Source organism: Protopterus annectens, chromosome 1.part0, assembly GCF_019279795.1.
Source record: "Protopterus annectens isolate FY-2018-M chromosome 1.part0, PAN1.0, whole genome shotgun sequence".
Lineage (NCBI taxonomy): Eukaryota > Metazoa > Chordata > Ceratodontiformes > Protopteridae > Protopterus > Protopterus annectens.
The window spans coordinates 115,633,642-115,652,602 of NC_056725.1; positions in this window are offsets into that span (position 1 = coordinate 115,633,642).

The following is an 18,961-nucleotide window of genomic DNA, read 5'->3' on the forward strand; positions in this document are numbered from 1 at the left end:
GATGGAGGCTGGAGCCACACAGCACCAAGACTACGAGCGTGCAGGTAATATGCCATATGTATAGTTGACTGTTGTGTACACTGGTAGTTAATGCATGTGTGAGGTGTGTCCTTGGTTTGTAGCTGTCATCATAGTATTTAATGTGCAAGTGTGATATTCTCAATATCAGCAGCTGACCTGTGAAAGGCAACTGTTGTACTACTGACCTGTATCATACTCAGTAACAATGGCACAGTTGTGCCCACTGACATTAATTTCCTCACTTCTGCAGGTCCCTCCGGTGTAACAGCAATGCAGCCTATCCATGCTGGTGAGTGTGTATTAACAATACCTTTAATAGTCTTGATAGTAATAGTAATATTAGGCTCACTTAGTAGTGCTCTGTGTATGCATGCAGGTGTGTCTGTGTCTGTGTGTTGATATCTCGCATACTGAGTAGTGTGCAAGTGTGCAACTGTGTGCAAGTGTGCAACTGTGTGCAAGTGTGCAACTGTGTGCATGTGTGCATGTGTGCATGTGTGCATGTGTGCACCTGTGCATGTGTGCATGTGTGCATGTGTGCACCTGTGCATGTGTGCATGTGTGCACCTGTGCATGTGTGCATGTGTGCATGTGTGCACCTGTGCACCTGTGCACGTGTGCATGTGTGCATCACTGGTAACATTGTGTAGACATTGTAAACTGTGTTTCCTGTTTCCCTCCCACAGGTTCTGGTGCTGCTCTGGTGTCATGCAGCAGGGAACCTGAATCAGGTGCCACGGGTACTGATAATGATGACATCTGTGTAATGGCACAGGAAGGTGTGCCAGGGTCCGTCATTGGTCAGCCAATTGACAGTACACAGCTGTCAACCCCATCAATGCGCACAGTCATCCTGCCAATACACCCTTTGTCACCAATGTCCCTAGGTGATGGACAGGATACAGTGGGCATTGACCAGGGTAATGTGGTATCTGTGGCACATGCTTCCCCACACAGCAGCCATGGGCATGGCCCTGAGATGGTACCACACAGACAGATGTCCAGGGGTTCTCGTGGGAGCATCCGTGGGCGTACTGCCCCTGTCAGACGTGCCCACAGAGGTCTTACAACCTCAGCTATGTTTCGGGCTGTCATGCAGGCACAGTCACATATGGAACGGTACACCAGACAGGGTCTGAGGGAGCTGACAGCATGTCGCACAGCCATGACTGACAGTATGCGTGACATTGCGGCTGCCATCCGTAATTTCACCGATGTCATAGACAGACGTTGTGGGGACATATTAGATCAGTTCCACAACTACATGTCCATGAGCCAGGGCAATGGTGGATGGTTGAGGCGTCGACGTGGGCGTATGCCAGCAACAGCAGCAGCTGGCAGTCATCGCGGATGACAACAGGGCCACTGCTGCACCCATAGTGCCAGCAGCAGCCCCAGCAATGCTGGGTCTGTGCTGTCATCAGACCGCCCCAGGAGACCACGTGCACGTGGCTCTGGACAGGCCCAACAGGGATCTGTGTCCAGTCAATGAACACCTGCTTCTGATGACAGTACCCAGTCTGGATTGGTACCGGATATGGTCCGTAGCACCCCTGCAAGGCACAGGTACCGTGTCCATGGCCAGAGACACTGATCTGTATGACCTGGCAGGTACAGTCTGTGGCTGTCCACAAACACCGGTATATGGCAGCCATGAGGTGGAACTGTGTGCATCCATACACACATGCGAATTGACAACACCTAGGGCTACCGTGACATGCACACACTGCATCAACATTGCCCCACCTTGTACTGCTGTCCCTCACCAACACACATACACATACATGTCAATTGGTGGTATCAGTGGCAGACTCAGGCATACCAAGTTCACACCCTGTGCATATGATGAAACTGTGCCACCTCCTGCAATCTGTAACATCAGTGCAGGTACAGGTTAACATGTTGCTGATGCACAGGGTGACTACATAGATGTGTAGTAATAGTATCATGTTGTTAACAGTACTGTGTGCTGATATAATTGTGGGTATATCCCAGCATGCCTGATGCAGTAAGGGTATGATTGTCTTGTACTGTTTTCTACACCCATGGTAAGTACCATAGTGTATCATCTGCACATGTTGGCATACTGGTGGTAAGGATGTCAACAGAAGGCTACATACATAGGTAGCACAGGGATAAGGTAATGAAAGTATTGATATGCAATGATGGACATGTAAACTGCAAGTGGCATGTTGCCCACACTGGACTCTGCAATGCGGATGTTTGAGGATGTTGATATGTGTGCAGTACTACACGACTGGTACAGGACACACAGGAGCACCCTAGCACTGCAAGCTCACATCTCATACCATGCTAGACAGCCCCAACACACAAAACTAACTTTCACAGGAGGGAGAGTCCCCATAAATGTCAGGGATACTGTGGTGGCAGGACAGGTAGCATACATCCTACTAAGTATGGAACCACTGAGTGAAGGCTCAGTGTCTGTTATTTGACATGTGTATTACTGCAGGTATGAGCACCTGGGTTTCCATCCGGTTATTGTACATCCTGACGGTACATGGTCTGTACACTTGTGTGCGCTGAGACTGGACCCTGGCCATCTGACCTGTGTATTTCCATGTACATGTGTATAGTGCCTGCATATTTGCACTGTTACCTACTGGAAGTGGTACAGCTTGTTTGTTGTACAATGGACTACATGCAGCCCTGCTTACTGTAGCTTTGTTTGCATGCATGTTTGCTTGCAGTTACCCTGGAACACTGATCCCACCTGCAATGCAGATTTACAGAGCTTCTGTGGACTCCTAGTGACATCTGCATAGCTTACTATATGTATGTCCATGTCTCACTTGACAGAACGTCACTGTTTGTCCTGTTCGCATGTACGTTGCCTGTGACACATTGCATATGACTTACCTGGCATTTGACCACGTGAGCAGTCATATATGCCAGTGCTAACTAATCACAGGCACTACACCCTCACATACTCACCTTCTGTACCTTGTTCCCCATTGGCCCTATGTGCTGTTAATCACCATGGCAATCACAATACTATGGTAGCATGTGCAAAGGTCACTTGTCAGTCACCTCTATGGTACAGTTGTGGAATATGTGAGTCATGTGGCAATGTCACAGCTGCCACATGTACACAGTCAACCCTCTCCCCTACACATGGACGTACAACACATGTATGAGATGCAACCACATAGCCAAACTGGGGACTAAGCACTCTGAACCCAGTACTGGCATAACCTGTCAGGTGGCATGAAATACTACAGTGACTACAATACCAGTCTGATGTAGACCTACACTGACAGCAATCCAAACACATGAACACACTGGGGCATTCATGGAGCCTCAGAATAGCATCCTGCCTGAGCAGCAGACACCTCTGCAGCTGGCACACAGGCATACGTTAAGCCGGAACACAGCACGTGCAACACATAGCACACAAATCCTGTGTGCCAAACAGTCACAGCCTGTACGGCTAGACAACACACCTGCTACAGTTGTGTTAGGTACCTTTATTGTCCGGTACAGTGAGGTCCCGCTCACCAGGCTGGACAAGGTGAAGGTCACAGTGATATGCCCGTGGGGCACTATGGTCCACCACATAACACAAGCATACAGGTCAGTCAGAGGCATGGACACATATGACTCAGTCATTGTCCATGCCACTATGGCTGACCTGTGATGTACCTCCCTGGACTACATGATAGGGAACATAGAAGGGCTCTCTGAGCATGTGGCACAGGCTGGTATGACCCTGACCTTGGTTGGCATCATACCCTCACCAAGAATGCTGAAGTATTACTGAATGCTGATGAATTACTGTAGCTACAACACCCTAGCTGAAAGGTTCCTAGCATGTAGTCACTGCATTGCTATGGAACAACTTGTTACCACTCCCACAACAGGTGAAAACATGCAGCACCTGTTCATCAACAACATGTAGACTATATGCCCCAGACCAGATGTGTATCCCTCGCTGCTAGGATGATACCATATACAACTCACACTGTATATACACATACCACATGCAGCACCTGCACAGAAGACCACAGTCATAATGTTATCCAGTGCAAATACCATGTATTCACATGTGGCAGGCGTCAGACATGGGAACTATTGAAGGTCACAGGTACATATGTGTATTTGGCACACACATACATCATCTGTGTCCATTGCCATTACTGGTTTAATCGATGTCATGCATTATTGTGAACAACAACCCACACACATGGGCATTCTGTGTGACAAAAACACACGTGGCATGTGTGGAATTCAAAGCCATAACTAACTGTGCTATGACAGTAGTGAGAGGCAGAGTGTGCTATTTGCATTACTGGGAGATTTGCCCTCTTCTGCTGTACTTGTAGGGTGCTGACATCATCTCTGTGTAGAGATTGGAATATGCAGCAGCTGGTGTGTTGTACTGGTTGGCAAAAGGGTCAGTTCTCTCACACATGTAATTGCACACACCCTACTTCCACACACACACACACACTTGCCATTTGCAGGATTCAAACCCCTACCTAACTATGTTATGAAACTCAAGACGGACACATTAGCAGAGCACGCTATTCGCATTACTGGGAGGTTTCCCTTCTCCTGCTGTACTTATAGGGTGCTGACATCATCAGTGTTTAGAAAGGGGAATGTGCATCCTGTAGTGTGTTCTCCTAGTTGCCAAAAGGGACATTTCCCTCACACAGAATTGCACACACACTAACCCCCCTCACCCAAACACACACACTGAGCATTTGCAGGATTCAAACCCCTACCTAACTATGTTATGACACTCAAGACGGACGCATTAGCAGAGCACGCTATTCACATTACTGGGAGGTTTCCTTTCTCCTGCTGTACTTATAGGGTGCTGACATCATCAGTGTTTAGAAAGGGGAATGTGCATCCTGTAGTGTGTTCTCCTAGTTGCCAAAAGGGACATTTCTCTCACACAGAATTGCACACACACCAACCCCGCTCACCCACACACACACACACTGAGCATTTGCAGGATTCAAACCCCTACCTAACTATATTATGACACTTGAGGGAGACGCATTAGCAGAGCGCACTATCCGAATTACTGGGCATCTGTTCTGCACCTGCAGTATTTATAGGGTGCTGACATCATTATTTATACAGAGGTATGTACATCTATTACTACCTGTCAGGTGGGGGATAGCATATATATGCATTTGCAGCCACCTACTTCAGGGTCAGATATGCACATCAGCACTGGCAGGTTATGTTCTATACCATGCTTCGTGACCACAGGACCTGTAACACACAACACAACCAGTTCAGACCACCCCTCCCACATCCAGGACACACACTTTGCTTCCCTGGGAACAGTGCCAAGATATGAAGGTGTTCACATACACCATTCCAGTTGTTAACATCAGGTACAGGTATATTGTGTGTGGGAACTACTCAGGCCTCTACAACATTACCCTACAGCCACTACAATTTGTGAGTCCATGTGCTATGGCAGGACCACTCACCACAGCCACAAGGAGGAATTCATATTGCACCTGACCATCTGCAACATGGGTACTCACTGTTCCACACCAGAGGTAGACCACCATTGTTGATATCTGACCATACCCACCTTTCCCTGGACATCCATATCCCATCCCCACCCCAGGCAAGGTTGTCACTGCAAACAAAGTGTATTTATCAAAAGCAGACTTTGCACTTGTGAAGACTGGGGTGGAAGACTTCAAAGGACCCATGCTGGGGGAGTATACAGGCCACTCTGCATAATCCTTGACAATTGCATTCTATGAGCATGTGGAAGGTTTGCATTGATCATGCTATCCCAAATATACCCATGACTCCTCCACAACAGGACACCTGTCAGGTGTACACCAGCCATATATGAGCTGTCCAACAGACAGAGTGAGCTAATACATTGCAGAGCAGTAGCCCACAGAGGGAGGACATCTCTGAACAGTACTGGCACGACACTTCAATCCCTCATAATCATCACGACAAAGTGTTGACAGTGAAATTGTCCAGACACTGCAGATAAGGCTCCCTCAGTCTGTTATTGATGCCCACTTACTGTTAGAGGTCCTCACCAACCCTCTTCCAGCACACACCAACAACATGGATGTGGCATAGCAAATTCAACCCCTGGGATCTCCACTGTGTCCCTGCTTGATGGAGGCACAGCACACTAGCCTCAAACGGTGCCTTATGTGACCTACTTTACAGTGGCACAGTAGCCTACTGTACTGGGGAGGCAGACGCCAAGCACACTCTGGCTAAGCTTTCATTCCCTAGGGCAAACAGCCTAGTATTGACCTCTACACCCATATGTTTAATTGTCAGATGCACAATATTTGTTGCTGATAGACTGTTTGCAGGTCTTTATTGCCATAGCATTCCCTGTTTCTATGAACAACTTGTGTATCTGTGGAAGATGTTTGAATATGAGAGGGATCCACTATATCACTTATGTCTCTGTAGTCATTTAACTGTGTGCACTGGGCAGATTGCTGTAATGTGGTTGGTTCCTGGAATAACACGTACAAATACCAGATATGTGTGGCCAACTGCTAAACTGAGATATGGCCTAAGTGTGTGAGCATGCCCAGTTCAGGCTTTCCATGGCATGTTGTCTGACATATGTCTCATTTATCAAAGTGTGCGAGCATGCCCAGTGTGAGCTTTCCATATGTTGAACTCTGCAGTCCACCACATTTGTGGATGAGTGTGAACTTCAACAATATCTCACGTTTATGGTTGTGTGTTGTGTGTCATGTTGTGTACTTACTGTCCAACTGCTTTGTGTCTGAACACAACAGGGATTATACTGTGCCTGCAGGGTTTGCATGGGATACTTTGCATACAGTTGTCAACATCCTTTCATACTGACCTAACACTGTAGTACCATATAGTGTACTGGTTCAGTACTTTCACTGTGGTGGACAGTATCCTGGGCTTTAGTCCTATCACTGCTTTAAATTTTCATAGTGAGCACAACAGACTGGTTAGGGGCCAGTTGTGCACATATGACCATGTTGCATTATGTTCAGATATGAACTACTTAAACCAGGCTTGTCCAACATTGGTAGTGTATTCCACAACATAGGTGGACATTGGCAAACACTAGCGATGTGCCCTAGGCCATTTCTAATGCTAGTCAGAGAGTGTGTTTGTCCTTCGACACACATTGTAACTGGAGTTTGCCATGACATATGTCATGGTTAGTATACTGTGCCTCCGTCTACCCGTGACATAACAGTGATACCCAGGGTAAACCTACCATCTCCCATCCACTCATCAAGATTCCTCTTGAGGAGAGTCGATGAGTGACTCTCTGGCTAACCTGTACTGGGAGTTTACTCAAGAGTGGGGTGGCTTCTGTGTTATGGATCATTCAGTACAGCTTGTCCTATGTATGTCAGTGCTGGGGTTCAGGTCTCTCATGTGCATAGCTCACTGCCATTCAGATTGTACAAGGTGCAGCATGTTCATTGATTCCAGCTTGGACATGGCTTTATACATCAGGCACAGCTTGCCTCTGGGTGGGCAGTATGGCAGTGTGTGGAGCTGCAGTTTGTTTAATCAGGCAACACATGGCATCTGTTCAAGCTCTTTGATACTCCTGGTGAGGTACTTTTGGGGTCTTTCCAGTTGATGGAGGTGTCTGCTGAGGTACATCCCACAGGGGCCATTGTAGTCAATTGTGACGCTGATGAAGGATGACTGCAGAGCCACAATGACCTCCCTGATCTAGATCTGACAACCTTCATGATTAGGTGGGTATATGGTATGTTTCTGTAACCACTACAGCCACATGCTTGTCCAATGCAGGATATCTATCAACTTGTGTCCCCAGGTCTCTTATTACATGTTAAGTACTTAATGGGTTAACACCTATGTGGTAATTGGTGGGCACTTACTGTATATCCACAGGGGTTGACTATACACTTTTCTGCAATTAGCTTGCTGACATGGCTATGGCACCAGTTGTCTGTTTCTATGTGGCCCTTTTGTGGGATGCTTGTGTCAGCTGGAGGGTCAGATATGGTGGCCAGTTTGTAGTCCTCTGCAAACTTGTTCAGACACAGTCCTTCCATGTTGGCCTGTACCTATGGGACATATATACCAAACAAGGGAGGTCCCAGGACCAAGCCTTGTGGGATGCCAGTTATATCTGGTTTGTAGTCTGACATGGCTGCAGCATTTCTGACCATGTCAGTTCTGTCCTTGGTCTGGTTTGCAACCCTCTACTGACATAGGGGTTTATATTTAAGCTGGTGAGCTTATCTATAATGAACACGTGGGGTATTGTATGGAAGCCTTTTGCAAGGTCCAGCTAGGCTGTGTGGACCACATTCCCCTCATCAATGACCTTAATGACTGTTTCAAATGAGTCAAACATGTTTAGGGGCAGGATCTGCACTTAAGAAAGCCACACTGGGTAGGGTCCAGTGTCAGTAGGTCCCCAATATCTTTATGTCTGAGGTACATGCTGATCCTTTCCATAGCTTTGCAGACCAAGCTTGTCAGGATTCTGGGGTGGTAGTTTGCAGTATCCATTCAGGCAACACCTTTGTGGAGAAGGACCACTGTTGTTGTACACTGCTCTTTGGGTACATATCCTGTGGTAAGGCTGACATTGAGCAGTAGTGTTATTTGGCATTCCATTCTTCTTGGAGTCCATGTTGGACTCAGCCCAGGACACCATCTCATACCATTGATGCTGTGTGTTTTGCTTTGTAGATGCTGGCTGTTACCTCAGCATCTGCAATGTCAGGGGCCAGCACTCTGCTGGGATAGATATTTTGCATTTTGGGGGTTGCACTGCACCTGTCAGGTTGGATGTTGGCAATATGTGTGTGTGTTTGGTATGTTGTTTGTAATATTTGAGTGATTCAGAGCATATCTGTGAATTCCCAACAAGGTTCCTACCATCAGTTAAGAAAGCCTTGTGATTATCCTTAGTGTCCTGTACAATTTGTATCTTCATAGGTTCATAGGTTCATACTAGGCTATCCACCCTAGGGCATTTATAAGCCTAGCCAGAGTGTGTGTGGCTTTCACCACCCCTTGCTATGTGAATATTATGGCCATTTATGATTTACTTTACTGTGCCTCTGTCTGGACGTGACACAGTGAAGACCCCAGTGTACATCTACGATCATCCATCCACTTGGCAAGATTCCTGTTGAAGAGAGTCAGTGAGGGGCTCTGCCTAACATGGAGTGGGATTCTGTTCCAGGGTGTAGGGAGCCTCTGGGTTATGTATCTGTCCCTCCAGCACATCCTATTTCATTATGTGTTGAGGTTGACATCTCTCACTCTCACAGCTCCGATGGATTTGGGTTTTCTGGGGTGGAGCATGTCCATTACTCCTGTGTTGGACATGGCCTTGTACAACAGGCATACAATGCCTCTGTGTAGGCAGTATGTGACTGCATACAGCTGGGGTGTCTACAGCCAGGCAGCATATGACATATATTTGAGACCCTTTATCCTCTTGGTGAGGTACCTTTGAGGTCTTTCTAACTGCTGCAGGTGTCGGGTAAGGTACATCCCAAATGAGGCATTGTACTAGATTATGGGTCTGATAAGAGAACAGTATAGGGGCACAATGACCTCTGTTGACGTAGATGTGAATCCTTTCATGATACGGTGTCCAATATAGACAGTCTTCCTAGCCACGTTGGCAATGTGAGTGTCACATAACAGGTTACTGTCCACTTGTGTCCCTAGGTCCCTGATTACTCCTTCCATACATAATGGATTACCACCTATGTGGTAATTTGTGAGTACCTTGTTTGGTATTTGGTGAGACATTCATACTGTCCAGTGTCTTCAGGATGGCTGGGTGGGGTTCCTGTGTGTGAGAGTGTGGTCTGTAGCATGCTACAGACTGTACAGCAGTTTTGCCTATGGTTAGTTGCACATGGGTGGTCTCCGATGCTTTGTGCATTGTCAGTTACCTGGACGTGTGGGTGTCTGTGCTGAATATGGATACTCCCCCTCCTTTTATGTTTTGGTCCAGGTTTTGGGGCCATAACGCATGATATGAGGTATAACCTGGTAGTGCTGGTGTGCTGTCAGGAGCCTTGCTGCAGGTTTCTGTCACTGCATGGACATCGATGTTCTCCATACTGGGGAGGGCCTCGGGAGCATGCATGTTGAGGTTTACACGTCTGGCATTGGGCAGCATTACCCTTATGTTTCTTTCCACTTATGTTTTCTAGGGAGGTGGGTTAGTCTTTTCAGCCTTGCCTATGAAAGGCTCTATGGAGGTGGCAAGAGCCTTATCCAATATCCAGACGCCCAGGGGTAACAGGTGCAAGCCATCCCTGGCACAGCAGCGTGGCTTGTCAAGCATGACATCCCAAGCAGACAGACATTGGATCCCCTTGGAATGACACCAGTAATTGTGCCACTTGTTAAAGCTGATCATTCTGTGTTTGTACTGTGGCATCATTCTTGGTGAGGGTAGGATGCTGCACATGGTCAGTGTCATACCGGCCTGGACTACATAATCGGAGAGCTCATCTATGTCTCTTTTCATGTAGTCTGGGGAGGTACATCTCAGGTCATTCACGCCAGCATGGACAATGACTGCATCATATTTCTACTTGCTTTGGGGTGACCTGCGTACTTGTGTTATGTGGCATATTGTAGCAGCCTACAGGCAGCTTACTGTACCCTTTCCCTTGTTCAGTCTGGTGAGCAGGACAGCAGTGTGTCTGACTATGGAGTCACCTATTACAACTGTATCAGGCATGTTGTTTCTCCTTCTGGCCTGTGACTGTTTGGCACACCAGCTTTGTGTACTATGTGTTGCATGTGCTATGTTTGGAGGTAGTGGTTGCTTGGGTGTCTGCTTTGGAGGCCTCTGTTGATGTGGTGTGTTTGTAATTAGGGCCTCCGGGAATGTTTTTCTGTGTTTATGTCTTTGGTTTGCAGTTGTGATAGGTCTATGTGAGACTGGGTTTGTGGTGTGTGTGGTTACCTTCTCCTCCTGACTAGTTTTGACAGTACTGAGTTGAGAGAGCTCAGCCTCCGGTTTGGATAAATGGTTGCATCTCTCACATATATTTGTATTTCTTGGGGAGGTGAGGGTTGTCTGTGTACATGGGGCAGGTGTAACATTGCCTCAAGATTCACAGATTCAACTTGTTGTAGCTGGCCTTAGTGGATTGTATGTGTGGACATATTTTATTGCCATACTACTGATCAGTGATTACTTCCCTTTTTATGTTTGCTCTATCATGTAGTAGCTTCCTCATTCTCTTGCATGGTTTGGTAATGGCTGGAGTCCACCATGCCAGATGCCTGCATGTATGGCATTGTGTCTTGGTTTTATTTGGGATTGCATAATCCATGCATTCCTGGCAGTGTTCATGGAATGCCTGTATAACAGGTTCTGAGGTGTGGCCCATATTTTGCACCTGCACAGGGCCTTTAATGGATTCCACATCAGTTTGGAGGAGTGCAACTTTGCTTTACCCATGTTTTTCACTGTGGTTTTCTGGCCAGGGACTGTGGTCAGGATGTGTATATCCGTGTGATTACTCTATGGTCTGGTCTTACCAGTGAGGGATACACTTCTCATCTTGCCATCCAGTACCCATGTTGCTGATTATCACATCCAGTATGCTTACCCCTCTTGTGGGAGTGGTACGTTGTTCCTGGGCATTTTGGTTTATGGATTCTAGGAACTTTTGTCCTACAGTGTTGGAGCTAGTATAATGCTCCCAGTCTATGTTTGGGTATTTTCAGTCACCCAATATAATGTGGTTTGGAGGGCTTGATATATTCATGTATTCCAACATAGGCCAAGTGCAGTTCCTGGTGTTAGGATGGTAGTCTGTAGCAGGCTATAAACTGGGAGGCAGTTTTAGCCACTGTTACTTGACCATGGCTAGTCCATGCTGCTTCTTGTTGTGGTACCAACATGGGGGTGTGGTTATCCTTGACAATTATTGCTAGTCACCCTCCTTTTGTAGCTTGTTCCATGTTTTGAGGCTGTACAGCACAGTATGAGGTGTAACCTGGTAGTGTTAGGGTGCTGTTGTGAGCCTTGACCCAGTTTTCTGTTACAGGACAGATATCAACATTCTCCATACTGGGGGAGTTTAGACTGCATGCATCTTGCTGTTTAGACTTCTGGCATTGTGTAGCATTACATCTAGGTTCTTATCCCTTGTGATACCTATGGAGGTGTTTGTGTTTTGAGCCTTACCTATTCAAGGCACGCTGTGGGTAACAACAGCCTTTGCCAGTATCCATAAGGCCAGGACTGATAGGTGCACACCACCCCTAGCAGGTGGAGCATCATGTCATGCTCAGCATGTCATCCCAGGCTGGCACACATTGGATCCCCTTTGACTAACAGCAATACTTCAGCCAATTATTGCAATTGATCATCTCATCGTCATATTGTGGCATCATGCTTGGTGAGGGTAGGATGTTAGTCAGGGTCATCAAGTTTGCATATACTACATGGTGTTACATTGCTTAACACATGGCATTCATGCCTCAGGTGGTGCTGCAGGGCTGCCTCTGTCAGATGCACATACTACACTCCCTGTACATGTTTGAGAGCAGGTTATGTCATTTTAGGCATCCCTGTTATTATATGAGTGAGTCAGAGGGGTATCATTCCCAGGGTTCCTACTGAGCCAGTGTATGTGCTATGTGTTGCCTCTTTGCCAAGGCCAGGGCATACTGGGCACACCTCCTTCTGCCTACTGGGGCAGGCTCAGGTTGTTCCTCCTCTGAGTCACGCTCTGCCTGTGATGGCCTTGGCAATGGTGGGGGCTGTTTGGCCCGGCCCTATGCTGGTCCTGCTGCAGCTGTTTTCGCAAGATCATATTATGTAGCATAGCACATACCATGACAATTTGGGTACATGTAGTTGGTGAGTACTGCAAGGCTCCACCAGATGTGTCCAGACACCGGAACCATGACTTGAGCAGCCCAAACACACGCTCTATTACATTACGTGTTTGTGCGTGTGCCTCATTATGGCGTTCCTGTTCAGGTGTGTGTGCATTTCTGATGGGTGTCATCAGCCACGGCTCCAGTGCATAACCTGCATCCCCCACTAGGTGTCCATGTGGGATGTCCCCATTGGCAAATGTCTGGTACAGCTGCGTCAAATGCCAGATATGGGAATCATGGTAGCTCCCAGGGCAGCCAGCACACACATTCATTATTATGCCCTGGGCATCACACATGACCTGGCAGTTGATGGAGGGGAAGCCCTTGCGGTTAATGTAGGCCCTACCCCGCTCACCGGCTGGTGCTTTGATGCGTATGCGTGCAGTCTATTGCACCCACTACCTCAGGGTATTCCGCTATTTGCTGGAAGAGACATATTGCTGGCCAATACCTCACGGGCATTGGGGAAATATACATGATCACCGACATGTGCTGACATGGCATCCAGGAACTGGTGCAGTACCCTGGAGGCTGATGCCTGTGATATCCCCATCATATCACCAGTTGGTCTCTGGAAGGTACCTGTTGCTAGTATTCTTAGGCCAACACATACCTTGGTTTCCACTGGGATGGGTTCCCCTCTGTTGGTTCTGTGTGTGAGGCATGGCCTGCACAGCTCAACAATTTGCTGCAGGAGGTCTCTGTCCACTCTATAGCGCTCCACTATCTCCAGCTCATGTAACCCATGGTAGGTGACCCTGGGCCTGTACACTCTTCTCCGTCTCCTCACTGTGGGTTGTCTGGCACCATTTGCATTGTCACCACCCTCAGCAAGTCGCCTATGTCTCCTTATGACAGCTATGGCAGCCCCTAGCATTTCTGCTCTGAGTTCAGCTTTTTCAGTTTTCACTTCTAATAGCTTATTCCTGTCTTGCAGTGTCTCTTGAGAGAAACACCCTGCACTGCTGTTTGCAGAGTTTTAAATGCTTGGCTGGGCTACTATTCTGCCTGTGTAATTGCCTGCTTCTAATTGTTTTCACCTGCTAGCTCCAGCAGTATTCCCTGCTAGCTTCCTACTAATTCTGTTGCTTCCTTTTTCCTCCCTGTTTCCTCAGGGGGGAGCAACGCGCATACCAGCAGAAACACGCTCACAGTGGCTTACACGCGCACACACATGCTTACACAGTTTAGAATCTTCTTATTCGGGTTAAAACGCGGGCACACCAGCGCAACCAGTCTTACAAGTCTGCCAACAGGCTCCCACATGCTCAGTCTGCCTTACACGCACGCACACTGCCCTACTCGCGCCTCATGGTGCACACACGTGCGCATGCATGCCCAGCAAGAAACTTTGGTGTAAGCAACAGTGTACACCTTCCATTTCTTGACTTTCCCATGCTTATCTTGTGGCACTCCTCTTTCCATGATATGTGCCTGACATCTGTCATGTAACACTGACCTCCAATGAACTGCATTTCTTTCTGCCATTCCCCCCTGTGATGTCACCTATCTCCTACTCTATTCCTCCCCCTTATGTATCTCTTACACTACTCAGAATGTGCTCATTTGCTATGTGACAGTGGGATTCAGTATCCTAACACTCATTTACATCAGATTGCCTACTATTGCTTAGTTAAATGTCTTAGACTCAGCTTCCCCCCTTAGCAACCACTAAACGGTGGCCATGTTGTTTTTGGTCTGCTGGTCCCAGCATTGTAAATACATGTATTGCATAAAACCCACATTTGTGGAATTATAACCTTCATTTTTATGTTTTATATAGCGCAGCCCGTTTGCGCGGGGCTGCGCTGCATTTAAACATCGGCGATCGCTGAAAAAAAAATTATTTATTTCTCAAATTTGCATCGGGGTACCTTGCCAATGGCCACATATTTGGCCATTGGCATGCTGCCTGACACATATGCACCCTTTATTTGGAGCTGACATGGCTCCATTGTGTTTTTTGCAGAAACATACTCAGCTGTCAACTGAGTACATTTCTGCAGCTAAAACGGCTCTTACACGGGCCTTTCGGCTGCAGGTGAGGTGATTAGCATATCCACGCCCACTCCATGTAAGAGACGTTTTAGCTGGTCTCTTACACGGAATTTCGGGTTGTTCCTAGATCGCGAGGGCTGCATGGAGTCTTACACTACTCTTAGACTCTGTGCAAGCCTTCGTGAATGCTGCCCACAGTCTTAACAGACTTGTTTGTAATATTTGAGTGATTCAGAGCATATCTGTGAATTCCCAACAAGGTTCCTGCCATCAGTTAAGAAAGCCTTGTGATTATCCTTAGTGTCCTGTACAATTTGTAGGTTCATAGGTTCATACTAGGCTATCCACCCTAGGGCATTTATAAGCCTAGCCAGAGTGTGTGTGGCTTTCGTCACCCCTTGCTATGTGAATATTATGGCCATTTATGATTTACTTTACTGTGCCTCTGTCTGGACGTGACACAGTGAAGACCCCCAGTATACATCTACGATCATCCATCCACTTGGCAAGATTCCTGTTGAAGAGAGTCAGTGAGGGGCTCTGCCTAACATGGAGTGGGATTCTGTTCCAGGGTGTAGGGAGCCTCTGGGTTATGTATCTGTCCCTCCAGCACATCCTATTTCATTATGTGTTGAGGTTGACATCTCTCACTCTCACAGCTCCGATGGATTTGGGTTTTCTGGGGTGGAGCATGTCCATTACGCCTGTGTTGGACATGGCCTTGTACAACAGGCATACAACGCCTCTGTGAAGGCAGTATGTGACTGCATACAGCTGGGGTGTCTTCAGCCAGGCAGCATATGACATATATTTGAGGCTCTTTATCCTCTTGGTGAGGTACCTTTGAGGTCTTTCTAACTGCTGCAGGTGTCGGGTAAGGTACATCCCAAATGAGGCATTGTACTAGATTATGGGTCTAATAAGAGAACAGTATAGGGGCACAATGACCTCTGTTGACGTAGATGTGAATCCTTTCATGATACGGTGTCCAATATAAACAGTCTTCCTAGCCACGTTGGCAATGTGAGTGTCACATAACAGGTTACTGTCCACTTGTGTCCCTAGGTCCCTGATTACTCCTTCCATACATAATGGATTACCACCTATGTGGTAATTTGTGAGTACCTTGTTTGGTATTTGGTGAGACATTCATACTGTCCAGTGTCTTCAGGATGGCTGGGTGGGGTTCCTGTGTGTGAGAGTGTGGTCTGTAGCATGCTACAGACTGTACAGCAGTTTTGCCTACGGTTAGTTGCACATGGGTGGTCTCCGATGCTTTGTGCATTGTCAGTTACCTGGACGTGTGGGTGTCTGTGCTGAATATGGATACTCCCCCTCCTTTTATGTTTTGGTCCAGGTTTTGGAGCCATAACGCATGATATGATGTATAACCTGGTAGTGCTGGTGTGCTGTCAGGAGCCTTGCTGCAGGTTTCTGTCACTGCATGGACATCGATGTTCTCCATACTGGGGAGGGCCTCGGGAGCATGCATATTGAGGTTTACACGTCTGGCATTGGGCAGCATTACCCTTATGTTTCTTTCCACTTATGTTTTCTAGGGAGGTGGGTTAGTCTTTTCAGCCTTGCCTATGAAAGGCTCTATGGAGGTGGCAAGAGCCTTATTCAATATCCAGACGCCCAGGGGTAACAGGTGCAAGCCATCCCTGGAACAGCAGCGTGGCTTGTCAAGCATGACATCCCAAGCAGACAGACACTGGATCCCCTTGGAATGACACCAGTAATTGTGCCACTTGTTAAAGCTGATCATACTGTGTTTGTACTGTGGCATCATTCTTGGTGAGGGTAGGATGCTGCACACGGTCAGTGTCATACCGGCCTGGACTACATAATCGGAGAGCTCATCTATGTCTCTTTTCATGTAGTCTGGGGAGGTACATCTCAGGTCATTCACGCCAGCATGGACAATGACTGCATCATATTTCTACTTGCTTTGGGGTGACCTGCATACTTGTGTTATGTGGCGTATTGTAGCAGCCTACAGGCAGCTTACTGTACCCTTTCCCTTGTTCAGTCTGGTGAGCAGGACAGCAGTGTGTCTGACTATGGCGTCACCTATAACAACTGTATCAGGCATGTTGTTTCTCCTTCTGGCCTGTGACCGTTTGGCACACCAGCTTTGTGTACTATGTGTTGCATGTGCTATGTTTGGAGGTAGTGGTTGCTTGGGTGTCTGCTTTGGAGGCCTCTGTTGATGTGGTGTGTTTGGAATTAGGGCCTCTGGGAATGTTTTTCTGTGTTTATGTTTTTGGTTTGCAGTTGTGATAGGTCTATGTGAGACTGGGTTTGTGGTGTGTGTGGTTACCTTCTCCTCCTGACTAGTTTTGACAGTACTGAGTTGAAAGAGCTCAGCCTCCGGTTTGGATAAATGGTTGCATCTCTCACATATATTTGTATTTCTTGGGGGGAGGTGAGGGTTGTCTGTGTACATGGGGCAGGTGTAACATTGCCTCAAGATTCACAGATTCAACTTGTTGTAGCTGGCCCTAGTGGATTGTATGTGTGGACAGATTTTATTGCCATACTACTGATCAGTGATTACTTCCCTTTTTATGTTTGCTCTATCATGTAGTAGCTTCCTCATTCTCTTGCATGGTTTGGTAATGGCTGGAGTCCACCATGCCAGATGCCTGCGTGTATGGCATTGTGTCTTGGTTTTATTTGGGATTGCATTATCCATGTATTCCTGGCAGTGTTCATGGAATGCCTGTATAACAGGTTCTGAGGTGTGGCCCATATTTTGCACTTGCACAGGGCCTTTAATGGATTCCACATCAGTTTTGAGGAGTGCAATTTTTGCTTTACACATTTTTCACTGTGGTTTTCTGGCCAGGGACTGTGGTCAGGATGTGTATATCTGGTGTGATTACTCTATGGTCTGGTCTTACCAGTGAGGGATACACTTCTCATCTTGCCATCCAGTACCCATGTTGCTGATTATCACATCCAGTATGCTTACCCCTCTTGTGGGAGTGGTACGTTGTTCCTGGGCATTTTGGTTTATGGATTCTAGGAACTTTTGTCCTACAGTGTTGGAGCTAGTATAATGCTCCCAGTCTATGTTTGGGTATTTTCAGTCACCCAATATAATGTGGTTTGGAGGGCTTGATATATTCTTGTATTCCATCATAGGCCAAGTGCAGTTCCTGGTGTTAGGATGGTAGTCTGTAGCAGGCTATAAACTGGGAGGCAGTTTTAGCCACTGTTACTTGACCATGGCTAGTCCATGCTGCTTCTAGTTGTGGTACCAACATGGGACTGTGGTTATCCTTGACAATTATTGCTAGTCACCCTCCTTTTGTAGCTTATTCCATGTTTTGAGGCTGTACAGCACAGTATGAGGTGTAACCTGGTAGTGTTAGGGTGCTGTTGTGAGCCTTGACCCAGTTTTCTGTTACAGGACAGATATCAACATTCTCCATACTGGGGGAGTTTAGACTGCATGCATCCTGCTGTTTAGACTTCTGGCATTGGGTAGCATTACATCTAGGTTCTTATCCCTTGTGATATCTATGGAGGTGGATTTGTGTTTTGAGCTTTACCTATTCAAGGCACGCTGTGGGTAACAACAGCCTTTGCCAGTATCCATAAGGCCAGGACTGATAGGTGCACACTACCCCTAGCAGGTGGAGCATCATATCATGGTCAGCATGTCATCCCAGGCTGGCACACATTGGATCCCCTTTGACTAACAGCAATACTTCAGCCAATTATTGCAATTGATCATCTCATCGTCATATTGTGGCATCATGCTTGGTGAGGGTAGGATGTTAGTCAGGGTCATCAAGTTTGCATATACTACATGGTGTTACATTGCTTAACACATGGCATTCATGCCTCAGGTGGTGCTGCAGGGCTGCCTCTGTCAGATGCACATACTACACTCCCTGTACATGTTTGAGAGCAGGTTATGTCATTTTAGGCATCCCTGTTATTATATGAGTGAGTCAGAGAGGGGTATCATTCCCAGGGTTCCTACTGAGCCAGTGTATGTGCTATGCGTTGCCTCTTTGCCAAGGCCAGGGCATACTGG